At 37.6% G+C, this 23,487-nt stretch overlaps 1 long non-coding RNA gene across 1 annotated transcript; it reads left to right on the top strand.

The window, feature by feature from the left end:
• Positions 1 to 3,324: 3,324 nt before the first annotated feature.
• Positions 3,325 to 23,105, top strand: LOC113598483 (uncharacterized). Its single transcript, XR_003419111.2, has 3 exons — positions 3,325 to 3,531; positions 8,077 to 8,214; positions 22,683 to 23,105. It is a non-coding gene; the product is annotated as an uncharacterized LOC113598483 (long non-coding RNA).
• The last annotated feature ends 382 nt before the right edge of the window (positions 23,106 to 23,487 follow it).

Raw genomic sequence — 23,487 nt, 5'->3', positions numbered from 1 at the left:
ATAATGAACTATGTGGAGTGCTTTTCCCAATGCCTGGCAGATCACAGACACTCAACAAACGCCGCAGAATTTGAATTATCATAAAGATGTGAAGTGGGAAATGAGCTGCATTTGAAGGCAGTTGGTAAAGGACAAAGGAAAGGGTGGAGAATCAGACAGTGTCTTTCTTCCCCACTGTAGCCCAAATCAGCTGGCTTGTTTTTTAGTATTTGTGATTCTCGCACTATTCAGATGCAGGTTTCAGAGAGAAAACTTATCTATCCACATTTTTTAAAGTTACTGGAAATTCTCTCTCAGTTGTTCCTCATTCTTAGTGCTGATTAGCTACAGGCCCCACTGGTGGTAAACATCTAGACTTGATGCTCTTATGTTTCAAAATTTATGCTGAATTCCCGGTCTTCTGGTCAGGGCAGGGCTAAAGAAGAAGAGAAGAGGAAAACCTAGGTCAAAGAAAATATGTGTGCCAGTCCACCTCAGCTATTAAATATTGATAATTTTAAATTACAGTTCTAAAACGGCAAGGAATTACTACACCATATCACCCAGGCTGAAACAGAAGCAAGTCTGGTTTCCTTCCCCTGTGGTTAGCACAGTGTGTCTGGACAAACAGGCAATTAAGTTCTTAAAACACGAATTCAAATGAGGCTGAGGCTGGGGGCGGGGGTCTCATATTGTTCCACAGTCAAAGACATTTAATTCACTGGGGTGGCTTCACTTATTCTGACTTTTCTTGAGAAACATGCACATTATAATCAATGTTTATACACATTTTCAGCGAGTTTCAGGGGAAGGATCACTCGGTTGTAAAACAAAAAAAAAAACCTTGTTTTTCACATCTCAGTGTTGATAAGGTAGAAAGCAGAATTGTTCATGGAAAAGGTCAGAACAGCTTGATGATATGTCAATTGCACCCGTTAGCTATTAGTGTGATCTCAGGAAAGTCACCTCATCCATTTGACCTACAGGTGCTTCATCTCTAAAATATGACTGATGCTAATTCTTGATCAGCAGGGCTGTGAGGCTCAAATGAAATCATGAATGAAAAAAGGTGATAAAGGGCTGTATAAAGCTCCTTTGCCTTAGGACTTTAACACTAATCCGTAAAAGTTTTTTTGGTATTATATTATCTACTTGCATACTCATGGCTGTAAATATTTTTCATATAAGCCTAAAAAAGTATCAACCAAAGCATCTGTATACTGCCTGCAAAATAATCTATTTGTTTGAAATCGTATAGACATTTATAAAATAAAACACATGTAAACATATATATATATATATAATTTTAGTGTCATTTAATTTTGTATATGTTAGACACACATATAATATTTATTTATACTAAACTGAATGAATTAGTAAATTTTAACTTTTATTTTATTTTTTTTAAATGTTTATTTGTTTTGAAAGAGAGAGAGAGAGAGAATGAGAGGAGGAGGGCAGCGAGAGAGAGTGGGAGAGGGGAAGGGACAGAGAGAGAGAATTCCAAGCAGGCTCTGTGCTGACGTAGGGGTCATCTCAAGAACCATGAGATCATGATCTGAGCAAAAATCAAGAGTCATAAGCTTAACTGACTGAGCCACCTAGGCGCCCCGGAAAATTTAACTTTTAAATTATGTTTGAAGTTGTGTTCTCAAGCCCTTATCTACTTTTCTATGTTCTTTCTTAAAAGTTGGTTTTAATATTCATCTTCTTCTGTAGTTTTCTCTCCCTTTTGCTTTCTTGTACCATTCTTTTTATGTAGTCCATTGATATGGGCAATATTGTGGATGAAAAATGATTGGTTAAACAACCTTGCTCTCTGTGTCTATTTCAGAAAACACACTGTTTCATACTTTTATTGAATGTAGTGATGTTGATGGAGGGTTGAGGGAGAGCATATTTCAAACAAGTTCCATATAAGAGGTTGTTGGAGGTAGTTAACAAGGGTCAAGAATTCTAAGCATAGAAGTGTCAGGATTTTCCAAGAGAAAAAAAAATGGAATAAAATTTAGTCCTCATTCAGCCAAATAGTCCCTTTGATCAGAGCAATTTTGATTACATTCTTTTAATTTCCTTGCTCCAATTTGCTTACTGATTCTGTCTATATCTCCACACAGTTAACAAATTGGCTGATATTTCGGGCTATCTTCACGATCAATTAGGCATTGATCAACTGATTGACCATGTAGCATTTTGGTTTGGTTGTTAAGACAGCTGCAAATACTGGATTGACTTGGTTGCAATGGTTAATTCAGCTGAACAGACTTGATGTGGGAAAGAGAGCTTTTGGAACATGTATAAAATGCCCCACATTCTCAAATGGTCATTGAAATGGTAAGCTTGCATCCAAAATAAAGTTTAATTTAAATAAATCTTGCTTTCACAGATTGCGCATTAAAAATAGAATCCCATACGGTACATCATTTAAGGTGCTGATATAACACGAAAACGTTTGCTTGGCTTTCTTCAGTCCAAAACTGGTGGTCCTAACTGCTAGGTTAACAATGAGGCGAATTTGTAAATATTGCTGTTTTACAACGTTGAAGAGAATGGTGACTCTTGCAATCCTGTCGTTCTTATCTTTGTGTTGATTTTGGTGGGATGATCAAAATACTGAGGTTCTACTCAATATCATTATTAATATATTTTTTTCTTTTCTGACATAGCACTACTTAAAATGGAGAGAACGTAATTGTTATGAAACAGGAACTATGCAGCTTTAGTCTCTGCAGAAACGACTGTCTGTATGTCTAAAATATTTATTACCTGGCCCTTTAAGCAAAAGTTTGCTGAACCCTGCCAGAGCGACTACCAGCCTCTAGTAAGAGTTCAAGGCTATTTTCTACCCACACCAGTCATCCCTCCATCCCACCTAGAGGCCTGACTGCTTCAGATCAGGGACAACAGGAATTCCTCAGAGACGGCATGGTGCCAGGGGTACAAAGGACAGAACTTTGGGTGTGATGAGCAAAGGAGTTAGAGTCTCAGATGTTTGCAAATGCTTTCAAGTTTGTTGGGATTTGGGCTTCTCTCCTTCTATGTCAGTATCATACAGGGATCCAACGTCTTCTCTCCTTTGAAAACGTGTTTCCTTTTCTAATCTCCTCAGAAACCCACTAGTAATCAGAATGAAGTCTGCAGTCCAGGAATACTTGACGGGATGCGTTGGTTTGCTGTTCTAGGCCTTGAAATGATCTTTCTGGGCTTTATCGCACTATTAAGATGGACAGATATTAAACTTAGCTTGTGTGTTTAGGGAAAGGAGCAAAGATAAATATTTGACACATATTTATCTAGGCCTGGGATTCACAAAGAGTTTTGTGACTCATTTGGGTTCCATTCTAGCTTACCGGACTTTGGGATTCCATTCCAAGGTTTGAGGTCAAACGCCAGCAATAAAATGTGTATTTGCTGGTCTTTTCCAAGGACCTTTTCCATCTTAGTATGGAAAAGCCAGGAGACTTTCTGTTAAAGACTCCAGATTCTCGGCCAAATCCCACCTCCCTGGCTATAATGAAATGTGGCGAACGAGGAGCTACTTCATCAGAGAAGGTAACAGGCCTCTGTGGTACGATCCAGGTGGATCTTCCCAGCTCCATGATTAAATATTCAGGAATCTTGACAGCTGGTTGTTAAACCTTTGGCAGCTTGAAATTGGCTATGGTGGGAATATCAACACCATGGAAATTGGCAAATCAGGACTTTCTTTTTTCCTCAGAGGACTGATTTACCAAAACAACACTGCAACTGAGCTGGAAAAAGGAGAGAAGGGGTGAAGTCATTACAAACAGAGGGGACGGACATGATGATTAAAATATAATGTATACAAATATCAATAATACTTAATATTGGAAAAGAATTATTCTTTTCAATGTATAACTGTTAATTCAATTTTGTTTATTAAGATATGAAAATCATGTATTTTCTAATTCTTTTATATACTTACTTTGCACAGATAAGGCAAGCAAAATTTTCTCACCTTAATTCTGTTTTGGTATATTTTCTCTTATTACTTTTCACAGATATGCACCTATGTAGGCATCCCGCTCTGTTTTCCTGTGGTCTTTAGTATGATTCAGGAAGTCTAATGTCAGCCTGATCTTTAGTCCTTTGTAGGCAAATGATTCCCTTTTCATTGATGCTTTCAGCATTCATATATCATTATATAATCTCAGATTTCCCCTATTTCCAGAATGAGTCTTGTTTTAGTATTTTTAACCTGATATTTAGTGAAGCTTTTAGAGCTATAAATTTGGTTTTCTTTCTCACCTTAGGCAGATTTTTCTGTGTTAGTTTCTTTTAGTTATGTCAGAGTTGTCTTGCATTAGATCTTCATTTCCTTTCCTCCCATGTCTATACATTTTCCTGTCACTTTGGTTTATGTGTTTTACCTTTGGATTTAAGGGTTCTCAAATCTGCTATCGTTATTACCAATTGGATTTGGTCATATCCATTTTTACTGTTTGTAATGGGAACTTTAGTTCCACTCTTGCTCTGGGGTTTTTCTTGCATTTTTTTTTTTTTCATTATTTTAGTCAGATTGCTTTGTGTCTGCCCTTACCTAATACCGTTTATCTTTGCTGTCTTACTCCAGAGGCCATTTCCTTCTTCATGTTTTTGAGGACATCAAGCCTAGTTTATTAAACATTACCTTTTCTTTTTCCTACTGGCTTTCTCTCTTTATCATTCTTTCACAGATGTAGATTCATCCAGACCTGGTATTTTCCAAAACATGTTTTCTTGTCTCCATTAAGCTGGATTGCTCTTCCCCTAAGTCCAGACCCTGCCATCCTTTGGCTCTAGAACCAAAGGCAGATTGATTTGCACGGATCTTAGGATGTTTGTGTCTAACGGTGATTAGTCTGGAAAGGATGGGCTTAGTATTTTTTTTTTTTTTTGAGGGGAAAGGCATCTCAGTCAGTGCTCCTCGACATATACCTCTGAGAGCTTTGTGGGTAGAAGCCCTAGAACAGATAAATGGCGAGGCTCTGGCTGTCTTAAAAAATGATCTTTGGCAGCCAGAAAAAAAAAGTCAGATGTTTTTTCTGATCTGTGTAATTTTTGTGGCCAGAGTTTGGATCAGACAAAGAAGAGTAAATCAAAGGCTTTTGCTACCCCGGATTTGGACTCATCCTTGTTGCTCTGCATGTGTGGCTGTATTGTACACTGTGGAGCAGGATTTCTCCACTGCTGTGCCACAGACATTTTGTACTGGAATATTCATGGCTGTGGGGCTGTCCTGGCAGCATGTTTAGCAGTCTCCTGGTCTCTATCCAGTAGATGCAAGTAGAGTGTGGCAACCAAAAATGTCTTTAGAAGTTGCTAAGTGTTCTTTGGGGAGCAAAAATGCCCTCCCTTCTTTTTACTGAGAATCACGGCTATAGAGTCTAAGAACATGCTTCTATACTACGTGTATTTTATGAAACTTTCTTCAGATGGAATGATGTTCTTTTATCTGAATTGTTTGTATAATTGCCATTTTTTCTCTGTCTTTATAGGCGTTTAGTAGAATGTTAAGTGGAATCGCATGAGGAATTACATGTTTTTATTCGCTGATTAATCTGCCAAATATTCATAAAATATGCCATGGTCTCTGCTGGGTCCTGGAACAACAAACTGAGCAAGACCGTCTCTCTGCCAGTTCTTAACTTTTGGGACTTCCAGGATTGATACAAATGATCTTCATATCTATCTTCTTGCAATATTTTGTTCTTTTGGCTTCCTTAATAAACATCTTCTGGTTCTCTTCCTCTATCCTGCCCAAATGTAGGAATTATCAGCACTTTTAACATGTTAATGTCATTTACAAGTTTCCCAAGGAGGGAGTAATGCATATGGTATTCCTTTATTTTATCTAATCCTAGTTCCATTTTCTCCAAAGCATCTCATGAGACTATTAGTCCAAGTTACGGGCTTTGCAAAATACTCATCTACACTTTTCTCCATTACCTAAGGGTGGATAACAATGATGTTTTTCAAAATAATGTCTTCAGCCCTCATGTTTTTAGAGATCCCCAGACCCAATGTTCAGTTCCTTCTGAATATCTCTGGATAAAATCTTACAAATACTTCAACTCAACACTTTTTCCAAGGCATCCATGACCCCAAAATAGAGAGTAAAATATCTCTGTTTTCTCTGTACCTTTCATGCTATTCTGTCATAAGCTTAGCTCAGTGTAGGTTGGTCATTTGTTATAATTCTGTTTCCCCTGGTAGACTGTGAGAACCCAGGTACAGGGCATAGGTCTCTTCTTCACTTTTTCCAGAACTTGGAAAAGAATGGATGCTCAGGAGATGTTTTGTTTTTTTTTTTTTTAATTGAATTTAAAATATGGGGCACCTGGGTGGGTCAGTCTGTTGAGCATCCAACTTCAGCTTAGGGCATGATCTCACAGAACAGGATTTTGAGCCCTGCGTCAGGCTCTGTGTTGACAGCGTGGAGCCTGGGGTCTGCTTCAGGTTCTGTCTTTCTCTCTCTTTCTCTGCCCCTCCCCCACTCATGCTCTGTCTCTCTCTCTCTCTCTCTCTCTCTCTCTCTCTAAAAAATAAACATTAAAACAAACAAACAAATAAATAAATAAAATTGAATTTAAAATACAAAACCCTGGAAAAAAGTAACACCACTAGTATTTCTTTGAAAAAGTTTTTTGCTTGTTTCTCTGCATATTTACATTGAGGTTCAAAGATAGATTTGATAGCTGTGGGCACTTAAGGGGAGATGAGTAATAGCAAGTGAAAAAGGGACAGAGAAGTAGAGTACTTGAATTTGCCAAAGACAAACTTGAATGATTTAATAATACTGGATAGCTAGCAGTATCTTTGAAAAAGTTTTTAAGTGTCTTTTGTTTTTATTTTTGCTTTTTTGCCAGTCCTAAGGATTTTGCAGGTTGGCTTGGGTCCAGTGTGATGATTAAACATTTGTTTCTTAAAAAGGGAATTGATTCTTTTGTTCTGTGTTGCTCAATTCAAGATTAAATCATGAGGGGATTTGGAAGGATAGACCGAAGTTTCATCTGGTTTGGTGAAAACAATAGGTTACTACATAATTATTCCTTTGTAATAGCTCAAGAAAGTAAGAGTTCTTTTTTCCTTTTCTTTTCTTCGTCTTTTTTTTTTTTTTAATTAAAACTCCATACAGTGCTTCTGATTAAATCCAAATCAGAGTGAACATTATGACTGGGTTTGAGGGAGCCCATCAAATCTTTCTGGCACAATTCTTTGTGGGGCCGAGAAATGACTTTTCTCCCTCTTTCCTTTTGAGATGGCAGTGTTATGGGTGCATTTATCTCTGCGTTCAGGTGCAGCAAGACAGAGATGAGGAAGAAAATCTGCCAAGCACTAGGAAACAATATTAAACAAGCACCTAGAGGAAATTGCAAAGTACTTTCTATTTTATCAGGATTTCTAATTCCAGGTATCTTACTTTGGAACTTTTGTATTACTTTGATATCACTCATAAAATGTTCCATTTCTGAAACCGCTAGATACGCAGAAATCAGTAGTCTTTTTTTGGCCAATGCACAGAAAGAAGACCATAGAATACAATTTGTTGATTGTAAAAATAAATGGGTTGATTTTCTTTTCTCAGCTACCAATACAGATTTGTTCTTTGTCAAGAAAAAGTGAATGACACTTTTCTGTTCTTCTAAGTCTTTGTGGGGGAAAAAAAAAAACCACCTCTGAGGATCAAATCTCCTAGTGTTGATATAATTACTTTACATTACTTTATCTGTTTTTTTATTTGTTATTATTATTATTATTATTATTATTTCATCTGTTCTGTGTCTACAGTGACCATCATTCCAAGTTTGGATGCCACAGTCAATAAAACTGGGTAACTTATTTCTGTTTTATTGTTTTAGACACCCGAGACCACTTTGCATTGTAAGAGACACAGTTTGACCAAACAAGACCTATATGCACAATGTAATAAAGGGCTTTATAATGGAGTTATTTAACAATGCTAAATGTACATTGAAACAGAACTCAGTGGTTATGTTTAATTAAAGTGGATGGGATAAGGATGATGATTTGTTTTTTATTTTTATTTTTATTTTTAATTTTCTCCCATTGCCTTCCCTCCCTCTTCTTGCCAAGCATGATGATTTATGAAAGCAAATGGAGGCTACAAAGAAAGGAGTGATAACGTGATATGTACACTTTAATATCCACCGTCTGTACCCTGATGGTGAAGTCAAGAGCACAGGACAGTCCTTGGCCGAAGTTATATACGTGGTATGTATGGCTTTTGTCACACGTGTTATTTAAACTACATAAGTTAGCTTATTCAATCGTTCTTTGTCCCCCAAATAAATTGGAGACATTTGGCAAAGTTTTAGGAAAATCAAAGGAGAAAATTTGTGAGTTAATATACATAAAGCTCTTCGAAGGTGTAAATAAAGTAAGCTCTCTGCATTTGCTATTATTGTATACAGAATATTTAATGTCAACTTAAGGATATTAGTTAATATTAAATTAATATTAAGCATGTATTATGTATAATACACACACACACACACACACACACACTATAAGATTCACAAATACCGTAGGCATAGTATATTTCTTTACCATTGCATTCAATGGCAAAGAAGGGTACTACAAAGAAAATGAAGAATATAAAGCAGAATGGTAAGTGCCCTGTGACATCAGGAGTTCAGAGGAATGGAGAAGTCCTTGTGGCCCCAGGCAAGATATAGGTTTATTGATTATATGGAGGAAGATTGGAAAAGGAGGTAAACATTTCAGGAAGATAAAGAAAAAAAGAAATGGAGATAGGCCTACATGAAATATTTATAGTCTGGCTGTACTGGATGCCAGGCTAAAAAAGATGAGATTAGAAAGAAATGCCAGAATCACAGGTCTGGACTTGGCTCCATTTAGTCATTGGAATTTTCTGAGCTGTGATAAGCCAGGTTAATATTTGTGTTTCAGGAGGCTAAAATGGCAGTTATGTGTAGAGAAGAATGCCGTGGGAGAGAAATGGAAGGCTAATAAATGACTAACTGGTAAATAGGAAAATAGGTAGCAGTGGAGGTGGGGGAAAAAAAAAAAGGAATGCAATGGACATTGCTGAAGAAGAATTATTATGCTTTACTGTTTTTATATGATGTTATTATTTGCACACTCTGCATGTTGGGGTAAATTTCTTTGCTTATAAAGAAATTATTTCAGAATTCTTAGGGATTAGGGCCAATTTTTCATAAACACTGATTTTGTTTCTATGGCTGAAATAATTAACTAAATATGGTAAATGAAACAGCCATTTTAAAGTGTTCATAATTTAGTGAATATCTTGAAGGCTAGGGCTAGAACTTGGGGTTTCGATTAGGCTGACTGTAATTCAATTATAGGCTTTGTACTTATGTGAATTTGGGCGAGTTATTGAATTCTCTGAACCATTTGATTCTTATGTCTAAAATGTTGAATAATAAAACTGTCTCTTTGGTTGGATGAAATAACATATTTAGAATGCTCAAACATATCTGCAGCATGTAACAATTATGCAGTACATGTTAAGTATGCTTAATGCCAGGAAACTAAGTGTAAAAAAGTAGAAAGTCTACTTCTTATTATAAAGTCTATCACAGGGCCTGGTATATTGTATACTTTATTTTTCAAGCTTCAAGGATTTTATAATCTTTGTTTTCCTATTACCTCACTGATCTCTCCCTTAACCTTATTTACTTTTTTTTTTTCCTTCTTCTCTTCGACCTCTTTCTGTTGGTATGATCTAGAGATCAGGTCTTGGATATCTGTATGTCATCCTCTCTCTTGGTGATCTCATCCAGTCCTGTGACTTTAAATATTTTTTTTTAAGTTTATTTATTCTGAGAGAGAGAGAGAGAGAGAGAAAGCTTGTGAGTGGAGAGGGGCAGGGAGAGAGGGAGAGAGGGAGAGAGAAAGAATCCCAAGCAGGCTCTACACTGTCAACACAAAGCCCTAAATGGGGCTTGATCCCATGAACCGTGCGACATTGTGACTTGAGCCAAGATCAAGAGGCAGATGCTTACTGGAGCAAGCTACCCAGGTGCCCCAGTCCTGTGACTTTAAATATCATCTATATACTGATAACTTACATGGCAGTTTTAAAGATGTGTTCTCAAATTCTTTGATCTTCCTCCCTCCAAAAGACTGAGCCTGCTTCTACTTCCCTGAGTATGGAGTATGGGCCAGACGTAGTGACTGTCGTCTAATGGGTGGAATATAACCAAGTGCTGGAATGTCACTTTTGAGATCGGGGTCTCCATCTTGGGTTTTCTCTCTCATCAAGTGCTCTGTGTGGAGACATGTCCTGAGAAGCACTATGGAGATGTCCATATAATGAGGAAAGAGCCTCCAGCCAACAGCCACACCAGAAAACAGATCCTCTAGGCCCAATCAAGTCTTGAGAGACTATAGCCTTAGCTATAACTTGATTACAACTTTATGAGAAACCCTGAGCCAGAACCACTCAGCTCAGTCATATCTGGCTTTGTAACATTGAAACTGGGTGAGACCATTATTATTATATATATTTTTTTGTTTTAAGACACTAAGTTTGGGGATAATTTATTGCAGAGCAATAGGTAACTGATGTAAGCCCTGAATTTTTACCTCCAGTCAGATCACTCTCATGAACTCCAGACTGGTATATCCAACTGCCTACTTGCTATCTCTACCCTGATGGCTCATGGACATCTTGACGTCGACATATTTAAAACTAAACTTATATTCTTTGCTCCCCTCTCCCCAAGGCCCTGGCATAACTTCCCCATGCCAGTTAATAGAAATTGTCAAGTTACTAAGTCTTCAAGATACCTTTGACGTCTATGTTCTATGCTTTCCCCCAAACTAGTAGAAAATTCTTTGGGCTCTATGTAAAAGCTATCCTGATTTGACCCCTCACCACCTCATTGCCACCACTCTGCAACAAACCAACCTCATCTCTTTCCTGGATCGTTGCAAGAAACTTCTTATTGTCTTTCAGCTTCTAACCTTGTATTTCTGCCCTACTATATCTTCTCAACACAGGAGACAGTTATCCTTCAACAATATATCTTTATTCTTTAAAAATTTGAGTCAGTTTCCAGTTCTGTTAATGGTAGAGTTACTTGTATCAGACTAACTTTCTTGTAGATAGCAATTTTAAACTCTGGCATAATATTTTTCAAACATTTTTTAAAACTTTATTTATTTATTTATTTATTTATTTATTTATTTATTTTGAGAGAGAGAGAGAGAGAATGAGCAGGGGAGGGGCAGAGAGAGAGGGGGACAGAGGATCTGAAGCAGGCTGTGTGTTGACAGCAGCAAGCCCCATGTGAGGTTCAAGCTCATGAACTGTGAGATCATGACCTGAACCAAAGTCAGATGCTTAGCCCAGTGAGCCACCCAGGTGCCTTCAAGATATTTCTTTTAATGTTTATTTATTTTTGAAAGAGAGGGGTGGGGAGGGGCAGAGAGCAAGGGAAACAGAATCCAAAGCAGGCTCCAAGCTCTGAGTCTTCAGCACAGAACCTGATGTGGGGCTTGAACTTGTGGGCCAGGGGATCATGACCTGAGTCGAAGTTAGGCTTAACAGACTCAGCCACCCAGGCCCCCCCCCAATAATGCAAAGTAGGCAGACACAGAGAAGAATTTGACGTTGGAAAGAAGGGTGCCATACCAGGTAACAGGCATTCTTACAAAGCTTTTCTGCCTGAGGGCAATATCTAATTAAAATGTGGTATCCTTGAATAAAACTGAGCGGAAACCAGTCTTACTGACCTGTAATTTCAAAGAAAGGAGTTAGGAGGTATTAGAGTGTCTAGAAGCTAGGAGAAGAAGGCCTGGAGATGGAGCCACTCATGCAAGACCCCCTCAAACCTGTGATTTCCTAAAATTCATATATAGAGAGCATATAACAAAAAGTCCAGAGGAAATCAACAACTTGATGGCTGGAAACATTGAGCGTAGGTTACAGCTATTGACCTATACTGGGAAGACAGAGTTTGGCAGTTCTTGCCAAGTAAAAAGTAAACACCTTGGGCTTTCCTTTGGAACCTATGACATTCCTCATATTATATGCAAATACTGTGTTCCCTGATTTGCCCAAATGCAGGCATGAGTGCACTCCTTGCTCTCTGTCTCTCCATATATTGCCTCCACAAGGTATAAAATCAAGGCTTTAAAAATTCAGTATGATCAGCCAGTAATTTAACTGTTAGGAAAAAAAAAATCACCCCTTCTCATAGGAAGATAACAGAATCAAGAATCTCCAAGCACAATAACAAATATAAAATAAAAATTTATTACATAAAGCAGAATATGAGCTACTATCAAAAATGAAAGCAATCAATATCAATAGATCATGAAAACAGTAGGCAATTAATAGTCAAGGACATTCAAGTATCTATCACAAGGACTTAATTTAAAAGATGGTCATAAAGAGAGTGAACAGATGGGAAATATCAGTGGAGAAATGGAAACTATAAAAAACCAAATAGAAATTCTTGAAACGGAAAATTCAGCACCTAAAAAAAGTTCTGTGGATGGATTTAGCAGCAGATTAGAGTTAGCAGATAAAAAGTTGTGGTAGGCAGAATACTGCTCCCCTAAAGTGTCCACATCCTAATCCCTGGGACCTGTGAGTATGTTCTTGTGATGTTGTGATTTATATATTTATTTATTTATTTATTTATTTATTTATTTATTTATTTTTTAACGTTTATTTATTTTTGGGACAGAGAGAGACAGAGCATGAACGGGGGAGGGGCAGAGAGAGAGGGAGACACAGAATCGGAAGCAGGCTCCAGGCTCTGAGCCATCAGCCCAGAGCCTACGTGGGGCTCGAACTCACGGACCGCGAGATCGTGACCTGAGCTGAAGTCGGGCGCTTAACCAACTGAGCCACCCAGGCGCCCCTGATGTTGTGATTTATAAAATAAATATATATGTGATCTTCATCCCAGTTTTTGGCTTGGGGTTCCTGTAGTCCTGCAATTTCCTAAGTGGTAAGAGTGATAAAGGTGAAATGGCTGTCTTTTGTTATTCATAACAAGTCCCTTTCTACCACACCAGAGTTTATGTTAATGAGGTCACTTTTGAAAAGCACCTAGGTTAGGTAAGGAGGAGGGCTGTTGCCAGGGAAACCAACTTGGAGGAGAGGGTTGGAATTTTCAGTTCCACCATTTGACCTCTGGGAAGGGGAAAAGGGATAGAGATTGAGTCAACCACCTGTGGCCACTGATTTAATCCATCATGCCTAAGTAACGAAGCCTCCATAAAAACCCTAAAGGACAGAATTTGGAGAGTTTCCAGATTGGTGGTTACATGGAAGGTGCTGGAAAACTTGTGGCCCAGAGACAGCATGGAAGCTCCCTGCCCCTTCCCACATACCTTACCCTATACATTTCTTTCATCGGGTTGTTCCCGAGTTGTATCTTTTTGCAATAAACCTGCAATAAACCTGCAGTAAGAAAATGTTTTGCTGAGTTCTGCGAGGCACTCTAGCAAATCAATCAAACACAAGGAGAGGGTCGGGGTGATGCGGTTTTGGATTGGTGGGGGGTGAGGGGGTCCAGAGCCTATGGCCGAGAAAGAATTCTTGAGACGTCTTTGGTTCAAAAAGGTGATTTTATTAAAGTACAGGGACAGGACCCACGGGCAGAATGAAATGCACTGGGGTTGTGAGGAGTGACTCATTATATACTATGGAGTTGGGACAGGTAAAGACAAAAGGGAAGTTTCTAAAAGGACTTTCGTATACTAAAGAGGACTCATAAGATACTGGAGTCCTAGCTATTGTCAAACTAAAGTTGTCTTTCCCTCTAGCAACTCATTAACATTAAGATTGGGGTTTCCTGAAAGAATGTCATACTCTGCCTGCCTCAAGTATTTGCCAATGGGCCGCAGGTTATAAGGAAATTTAATTTTAACTACATTTCATTCTGTCTTTGTCTCCCACATGAAGAAGTATTAAGTATAAATCATAAAGGAGTCACACAGGAGGAAGCAAATTTTTCCTTTCTAGTTACATGGCAAAATAATTTTTCACATGGAATTAAGCCAACAAACTTTAAAACAGGGAGATTACTCTGGATTATCCAGGTGGTCCTTGTGTAATCACGTCGGCCTCTAAAAGTGAAAGTAGACCAGAAATTTGAGACAATGGAAGAAGACAGAAAAGATACGAAGTAGGAGACACATATGACTCAATTTGTTGGCTTTGAAAACAGAGGAAGGAAATCACATACTGAGGCAAACAGGTAGCGTCTACAGTCCGGGAGTGACCCTTGACCAATGGTCAGCAAAGAAATAGCGACCTCAGTTTCACAACCGAACAACTGATCTCTGCATCTGCAGAGTAGACGCATCTGCAGACGCATCTGCAAAGTAACTTGTACAGGAATTTCACAGAAGCTCTATTCCTAATTGCCAAAAAACCAGATATAGCTCAAATGCCCATCAAAAAGATTGCCAATAGCAAATTACGGTATCTGTACAATGAAATACCACTCAAGAACAACAACAACAACAAAATCACCTACTGATACAAACACCATAGACAGATCGCAAAAACATTACGTTAAGTGAAAGAAACTAGACGCAAAAACCCACAGACAGTTCGAATCTATTTATATGAAGTTCAAGAACAGGTAAAATAATCTACGTTGAAAGAAATCAGAAAAACAGTTGCTCATGGAGGAGGAGATCGAAAGTTCCCAAAAGAAGTTTCTGGAGTTAGAGAAATGTTCTGTATCATGTTTGGGAACGGAGTTGAGTATTTACATTTATGTACAACTTATTGAATTATACACTTAAATATGCATTTGCGTACCTTTACTTTAACCGTAATCAACAACACAACAAAACAAAAAAATAAAAGCTAACATCCATCCTCTGTTAAAAATGCTGTGATGGCTCCCCATTCCACTCAGACAAAAGTAGAATAAAATACAATGGACCAGAGAGACCTTGTCTGGCGTCATTACTCCTGATCTCTTTCATGTAATTTCTTCCAGCCATGCTCCCCTCCCTGCTGTTTTCTGAAGATGATGCCTTAAGGACTTTGCTTTAACTGTTCTTCCTGACTGGAATGTTCCTGTTATCAATATCTGCTTCACTAATTCCCATTCTTTGAACTATTTTAACTATTTGTTCATACCTCTTCTGAGGACTATCTTGATCATACTATTTAATGCTTCAACTTGTTCTCCATCCTCTTATTCCCTACTGTTTACTTTAATTCACAGCACTTATCACCTTCTACTATAATGTGTCATTGACTTACTAATTACAATTATTGTTATTCTCCATTTGCCTGCTTATAATGTAAACTCCACAATGATTGAAATCTTTGGTTTTTTTTTTATTCATTAATAGATTCCAGGTTCTTCTTCTTCCTTTTTTTTATTTTATATTTTATTTGAGAGAGAGAGCAGGAGAGGGGCGGAAGGAAACAAAGGGAGAAAGAGAATCTTAAGCAGGTTCCACACTCGGCACGGAGCCCGAAGCAGGGCTTGATCTCAAGATCTTGAGATCATGACCTGAGCCGAAATCGAGTCAGACTCTTAACTGACAGAGCCACCCAAGCACCCCTCCCCAGCTTCCTAAAAGTGTTTGACACATAACCAGTGCTCCATGACCACTTTCATATCCGGTGAATGTATGAATAGGAGGAAATAAAAACAGTATGAAGCCTTCACCATCACTCATTCAATAACTTTTTTTTTTTTTTAGCTCCTACTATGTTACTATGTGCATATTATTGAGAGCAGAGGAAAAGCCTTCTATTTTCAGAATTTCAGGTTATTTTATGGGCATTCTGGGAGCCTGGAGCCTGAGAGGTTTTAGTTTGTTTGTTTTTGTTATTTTACATACTTATTCAGTCTTCATGCATTGGTTCTATTCCTTATAGCATTCTATATAAAAATCTCTGGTTAAATTAGTCCATTTACCTTTCATAATCTTATTCTTCTTGTCAAAACACCAATATTCAATGCAGTAAGATAAAAGTAAAGCTGTGTTCTAAACAGGTTTTGTTTTTCTTATTTCTTGTTAAAACACAGGTACTAAACAACTACATACCAAAGGGAATGAACTGAAAGTTTCTTGCTATGAAAGGAATAAAACAAATTATTATATCAATTTTTCTAAGTTTTCCTTGGAATTTTATGTATGAAAATAGGACTTGATTGTACATTATCCACACGAACCTAATAACATACTTTTATAAGATTGCTAGATAGAGATTTAAAAAAATTATTTTGGGGAGCCGGGGTGGCTCAGTCGGTTAAGCAGCTGACTGTGGCTCAGGTCATGATCTCATGGTTTGTGATTTTGAGCCCCGTGTGGGGCTCTGCACTGACAGCTCGGAACCAGGAGCCTGCTTTGGATTCTGTCTTCCTCCCTGCCCCACCCCCCAGCTTTCTCTGTCTCTCAAAAGTGAATCAAACATTAAAAAAAATTTTTTTTAAATTATCTTGATATTCTGTCTGGTATATTTATTGAAAACAGTAACAAGAAAACAACAACATCAACTCTTTTCTCCCAAAAGAATGTAATAGAAACTTTTTCATTCAATTGTGTGTGCACATGCGTCTGATAGTACTTGGAAGAAGAAAAAGAAGAATCAATAATACCATAATATTAACTTTATCATTTTGGAAGCAGGAGTGTCATAGGCAGATATATAAAGGTTCCTTGCATGTATCTTTCTTGATGGAAAACTGAAATTAGGAGATTTGAACATATGGTATTTACTGCTTCATGGGTTTTGGTTTTGTACTTTTCACTCAAAATGGTGGTCAATATCAAGTGACTTTTCAAGATAGATTCTCATGAGGCACTCTTGGATTCAGGTCATTTTCTTTCAGTTCTGTAAATTACTCCACTTGCTCTCATGTATCAGGTTATATCCTCGGGGTTCTTTCCTTTTTCTCTCCCTTCCTTCACCAACATTTATCAGAAAATATAGTACTGGGGGAGAGTTGGAAATACATGTTTACTACTCAGGAGGAACTCAATATAGACATATAAAAATATACTGTAATCAGATATTTGGAAAGTAGACATAAATGTGCATATATTCCCATTGCAGTGGAATGACTAACTTTGAGGCCAGTAGGAATTTGTTGGGTAACTTAAAAAGGAATTCTGCTAGACATCATACAATGCACAGGACAGCCCCCGGCCCTCACGACAATAAATTCTTATGGCTAAAATATCAACCCTTAGACTCATGTGAGAAACCCTTAGATTCATGTGATCAAATTTGCTAGAATTATCTAACTTTTTTTTCTTTTGGATATGCTCCCAACCTCTCTATTTCATTGTACTTTGTTATGCTGGTGAGTGTATTTTATCTTTGAATGTTTTACAGTGTCTACTTTATGATCAGGAGAGAGTTAGCTAGTTAGAGGTGAAAAAAATCACCTGGACAGTTGTTATTTATAAACCCTTTTACTGTATACCCTCACCATGTGAGAGTGATCAACGTTTTACCAGTAAGAAGTCTGTAGCTAAGAAAATTACTCTAGTTTAACCATCTAGGTACCTTAATTCTTTTGACTTAAAATCCCATTCTGTTTTGCCCTATTGTCTATGAAATTCCAGGTGTTAAACAAATTTAGCACTAAGGAAAACAGAGTTGAGAGGATAAAATATACTTGGCTTTCATTCAGAAATTATTAATTTGTTAAGTAACTGTACTATTTATCTCATTGACTGGAAAGGTTGCTATCAACCAACACCGAGATTATTGGCCAATTATAAACATGGACTACAGCAATGGTTTATAACAGGACTTTAATATTTGTAATATGATTATATAACTTCCTTGCTTTTAGAAATGTACACTGAAGTATTCAAGGGTAATTGGCCACGATAATTGTGACCTACTTCAAAAAGGCTTAGATGGGCAGAGTAAATGTGGTAACATGTCAACAACACACGAAACTAGTTCATAAAGGAGTACTATTTTTGCAAATCTCCCATTCAGATTTTCAAGTTATTTCATAATAATAAAGTTGAAGAAAAAAAAAAAGACACTGAGGGTTTACCAAATGCCAAGAAGGCATTCTGATAGATATTTGGGATATAAAGATGAACGGGATGCAAAGACAGGTAATTTCAAGACTCTTTAATCTCCCCTGTGAAAACAGGAAATTAAACAGGAATTCTAAAATGTTGTCACAAGTGCTACAACCCAAGGAGCTCTATTCTGCCTTTTCCTAAGGTTCGGCCTATTCCCTGCCTCACCTGCCCTCCCAAAGGACAGTAGGGGAGTCTCCACCTTCGCATGTTGCCTTAAGGCTAAGCCTTGTGATTATTCTTAGTCACAGTTTTTCCTATGGGATGGACCATCAAAATAATTATGCTTTCAGGCCATTGCTGATGGCCTGTGACCTACATTTGCTGCCGAAGAAGAATCTCAGAACACTCAACATATATGTGGGCAGATTAAGATTTTAACTATGGGGTGTAGTTTTCTGGACAGTCAACACCAACTAGCCTATAAGTCCCGGTGCCTGACTCTCAAAGAACTATTCTGGTCACCCAAGAAATTCTAGCATCTCACTCCAGGGTTTCCAACGGGGCAGGGAAAAGGAATGGCTCTATAAAGGAGCATTCAGAATCACTGTCTGCAGGAGACAACCAATGTGGTCCCTCTATCACTGTACCCATTAGGAGTCACTGCGCATAGGAAGGCTGCTGTTCAGAGCAGTGTGTAGTGATGTGGAAGAGGACAGGGCAAAATACAGTTTGGCCCTCACTGATCTAGTCTAAAGTTCTCATTTTACAGCTGGGAAAAACTTTTCCCAAGAAAGGTAAAATGGCTTTACCAAGATTTTGCAATTAATACGCTGAACTATATGAAATTGACATTTTTTTAGGTTAGAAAGTGGCAAAGGAAGGGTCTTTCCAACACACAATGCTTTTGGCTTGATATACAAAACAAAGTAGTTTCTGGAAGGTTCTCCAATGGCTGGTTCTCTATTTTATTTATTTTTTAATTTTTAAAAATGTTTTTATTTATTTTGGAGAGAGAGAAAGAGACAGAGTGAGAGTGGGGGAGGGGCAGAGAGCGAGGAAGACACAGAATCCGAAGCAGGCTCCGGGCTCTGAGCTGTCGGCACAGAGCCCGACGCAGGGCTCAAACTCACAAACCATGACTTCATGACCTGAGCGGAAGTTGGATGCTCAACCAACAGAGCCACCCAGGTGCTCCCGTCCTCTGTTTAAATTAAAACATTTTCTTGGCAGTCAGGGCCATCACATATGGTCATACTCATTGCGCAGGGCACAGTTTCAGGAGGCACTGTTTACATATTCTATAATGCAAAAGGCAGAATTTTCACATCTTACATTAAAAAACAAGTTAACGGCCATGCTCTTTTAAAACTTGTTTCTTTTCCTAGATATCTGATATCAATATCCATTAATTATTTCTATCCCCATTTCTTGATACTGACTTACCTTCCACATCTCCTCAACTTCCTTCCTTTATGGCTTCTCTTTTCTACAGTTTCTCGTGGACTACTCATTGTCTTTGACCGCCAACTTATTCTCCTCACATAGCTCTATATTCCTTCTCTCCTTCTCTTTAATAAGGATCATCTCACTTTCCTTCATTCTCTTTTCTCTGTGAGCTATGTCATCCAAATGATTCTTTGTTCAGCCTAAATTTAAATTTACCCACCAGTTTGTGATTGTAAGATAGCTCATATCCAAAGCAGAGAAACCAAAACACAAAACGAGTAACATTAAGAGCGGGCTCTCTTTTCTCCTCAAATATTTCGGAGTATGTAGATGACTGGCTCTGGTTTGAATTATATTTTAAAAGCCTATTTCATTGTTTAAAAAATAAGTGCAGTGGTAGGACTAAGATGTGCCAAGACAGTTTTCTAGAAGAAATGAGGGGAGAGGAAAACTGGGAAAAAACACCGTAGGGCCAGAAGAAGAGACAGGATCTGGAACACATACTTAGTACTGAACAAGTTAATTATGTGAACGAGAGGTCAGCAAGCGTGTAGGGACTTCAGTTAATCCTACCAACAGTTTCCATCCATAGCTATGATAAGCCAACATTAGCTTCAGCTTAGAGGTATCTATGCCTCTGTTATTCAAGAAAACAAACCCTACTGACTAATTCCAATATGCATTCTCATATGTAACTTATTTCGGTGCTCAAATGTTATTTGAAAAAAAAGTAATATTGAGTAAAACTTTGATCTTTGATCTTTTTTATTTCTGTATTTCACTCTACTTTTAAGTTAAACCACTAGAATTTTTTTTCAGCAAAAGTAGGACCAACCAATTTGATGTTTTATTGATTTAGAAATACCATGCTCTCTCAGATTTTACATGCTATGCTTTGATGGCATGGCTGTGGGGTTCTATATTTCAGCATAAAGCCTTAGTAATACTCTTGGGGATGGAAGGTCTGCTGCTCTTTTGTTGTTGCTGTTTGTTTATCATTTTTTTTTCCTGACTAGGAGGAAGTCAATATAAATAGCTATATGTATTTTATTACAAGTTACCTACTACAGGAGGGAAATAGTATTGTCAGACACAGTTTATTTTCCCTTTTTTTCCCCTTCCTTTCATCAAGATCCAGCATAGATACCAACATTTGGAAAGAATAAACATTGGGGAAATAAAATAACCATGATATCCATATATATATCCATATATATATCCATGTGTGTGTGTGTGTGTGTATATATATATATATATATATATATATATATATCTCCATGTGTTTGTGTGTGTATGTATATATATATATATATAGCTGCAAAATTTCCCTTGTGCATTGCTGCAGAACTTTACGGCAGTTTTTGTTTAAGCTCATGGATTTATCAGAAGTTACTAATTGGATGTTCAGTTCCAATGCCCTATTTTGGTAAGAATTTTATCTACATTCCATTGACTTATGAAAACCACATTTTCTTAGCGTATCTACTTTTAGCAGCAAGACTCAAAATGTCATAGGAAAGAAAAAAGAGTGCTAGCAAGGACTTTGCCTACAAGGAGATTTCCTTTGGCATGCTGTTCAATAAGATACAGATTAAGATGGCCAGACATCCTGGATTGTCCATTCCAATTTTAATTGAATTCACTTTACAAATAGCGTTTTTTTTTAATTGAAGTGTAGTTGACACACAACGTTACATTAGCTACAAATGGTTTTTTAATGGTCTAAAAATTATGAGACAGTGAACTGGACTCAGCAGGAGATAAACAGATGGGATATACTTCTTCTCATAAGTAGTCTAGTTTGATTGGGTTTGGAGGTGGCAATAAAACTTGTACATATGTGACTATTACAGGAGACAAAGTGAATGGGTTTTGTAAAAGGGCTATCCGTTCAGTGCTATAATGTAAAGAGCCCAAATGGGAGGGGATGGCATTCTTTAAGAACCACGGGGGTATTATTCAGTCTTCATGGAAGGAGGTATCTTTGAAATGAACATTGGAAGAAACGAAGTTTACACAAAGTGAGAAAGACAGGCGTATCAGGAGGAGGGAAAAGTGTGAACCAAACGCAGGTCTAATTTTGCCAGCAATTGGGGGTTTATGAAGGCTTTTGAGAGAAATTGCAGTAGTGTTTTAGACAGAAATGTAACAAAGGCTTAATACACATCCCTGTATAATCTAGACCCAACCTACTTATTTACTCTGCCATTTTTCTTTCTCCGCTAAGACAATAAGTAGAACCTTGGAAAATTCCAAAACTTAAGGCACGGACATAGGATTATAAGTAGAAAAACAATGGCTGCGTAAAAACGAAACTATAAGAAAAATACTTAGGGAGTAAGCTAAGAGAAAACGATATAAGGAGCACCTCTCAGCTTCTGAGCTTAGCATAATCTTGATACCAAAACTTGAAAAGTACAGTAAGAAAGAACATTACAGGCCAATGTTCCTTATGAACATGAAGTAAAAAATTCTGAATGAGTTAGATGTAACTGGAACCTAGGTACTTACAGAAAGAAAAATGACCAAGTAAGGTTTATTCCAACAATGCAAGGATAGTTTAAAGTTTAAAAATTGAGTACTGTAATTCATCACAGTAATAAAGGTAAAAACCATAACGATATGATAGTATTAATAGACGCAAAAGAAATATTTGATAAAATTCAACACCCACTTATAATAAAAACTCTCAGCAAACTGGAAATTGGAGGGAACTTTCTTAACACAACAAAGGATATATATAGTTTAGAGGCTTTTGCTACAGGCTTTCATGGAATGATGTGGTGGCTAAAACGAAGGAATGAAGAAGTGGGTGACTCCGTGTAAACTGGTTTTTTTACAAGGCTTAGCTATGGTGGGAAAAGGAGAACAAGCGAGATAGTTCCAAGATATTAGGAAGGTTATTTTTTTTTTAATTTTATTTATTTTTGTTACTTTGAAAATGGGGAAAAAATTGACCTACTTATGATTTCCTAAATAGACCATGCCGTTTTACTTCTTGTGTTTTACCTGTTGTATATATTTGGGTGCTGAAAAGAAAGAGGTGCACACAAAATATTTCACTGGAGAGAGCTCAGTAGGCACTATTTACAAAAGGATGGGAAAGGTCAGGGAAACCAACCAAAGATATTGAGCTACATAAGGTACATACTGGAAAGTTGTTACCAGAAACCAGTGAGCATTATAGCCATGAGAATGAGGTGGCCTGACAAAATTACTACTCTGAGCTCTCTTTCTTCCCACCCTCCACTATCCTCCAGGAGTCACCATTGGCTGACCCCACCAGAAGCCAGGAGGACGAGAGAGCCTGGGTAATGCAGGTCATAAAGAGATGGGCAGAAGGGAGATCTAGAAACGCAAATTAAAAATAACTAGCAAACACATGCTATTCTCTAATTGTAATGCCCTTCCCTATTTTTTATCTGTCAAAATCCTGATCACTCAATTCATGAGGAACATTCTCTGTGGAATTACAGTGCTTCCCAACAAAGAGAACCGGTCTTTTCTCTTATTTGAATGCATGCATCTGTGGAAAGAATATTGATTCATGCAAATATGTGACAGACACAGTAATAATATGTATTATTTGCCTACTTTATTTCTAAAATCTTTTAAGGTAGATAGTATATCTAGGCTTAGCAGGTTGAGCAAGCTGTCCACATGTACAGAGCTGGTGGTTGGCAATTTTGCTGATTCCATACTGCCTCCATCACTCCATACTCCCATGGTGCTTTGTGTATGGATCAGATGGAGCACTTTAACATTGCATTTGTTAAAATTAAAGCAAGAAAAACATATATGTAGCAAATGATGATCTCAAAATGTCAATAGAAAGGCACCTCATCATGGTACCTTTCATCACTGGGAAAGTGTGAGCTTCTCTGAGACAAGGAGCTCGGGCTAGGTTCAGACTTGGTATCTGTCCAGTGACAGATGGAATGACAGCAAAGTATGGAGCTCCTAGTTCCGTATATTAGGCAGGTCTGTTTTTGTTGCAAATGATAGAAATCCTCCTGAAAGTACTTCAAGCAATAAAAGACAAGGTATTAGTCCATATGGTTAGGA

The sequence above is a fragment of the Acinonyx jubatus genome, chromosome B2, assembly GCF_027475565.1.
Source record: "Acinonyx jubatus isolate Ajub_Pintada_27869175 chromosome B2, VMU_Ajub_asm_v1.0, whole genome shotgun sequence".
Lineage (NCBI taxonomy): Eukaryota > Metazoa > Chordata > Mammalia > Carnivora > Felidae > Acinonyx > Acinonyx jubatus.
This window is presented reverse-complemented; position numbering and strand designations above follow the sequence as displayed.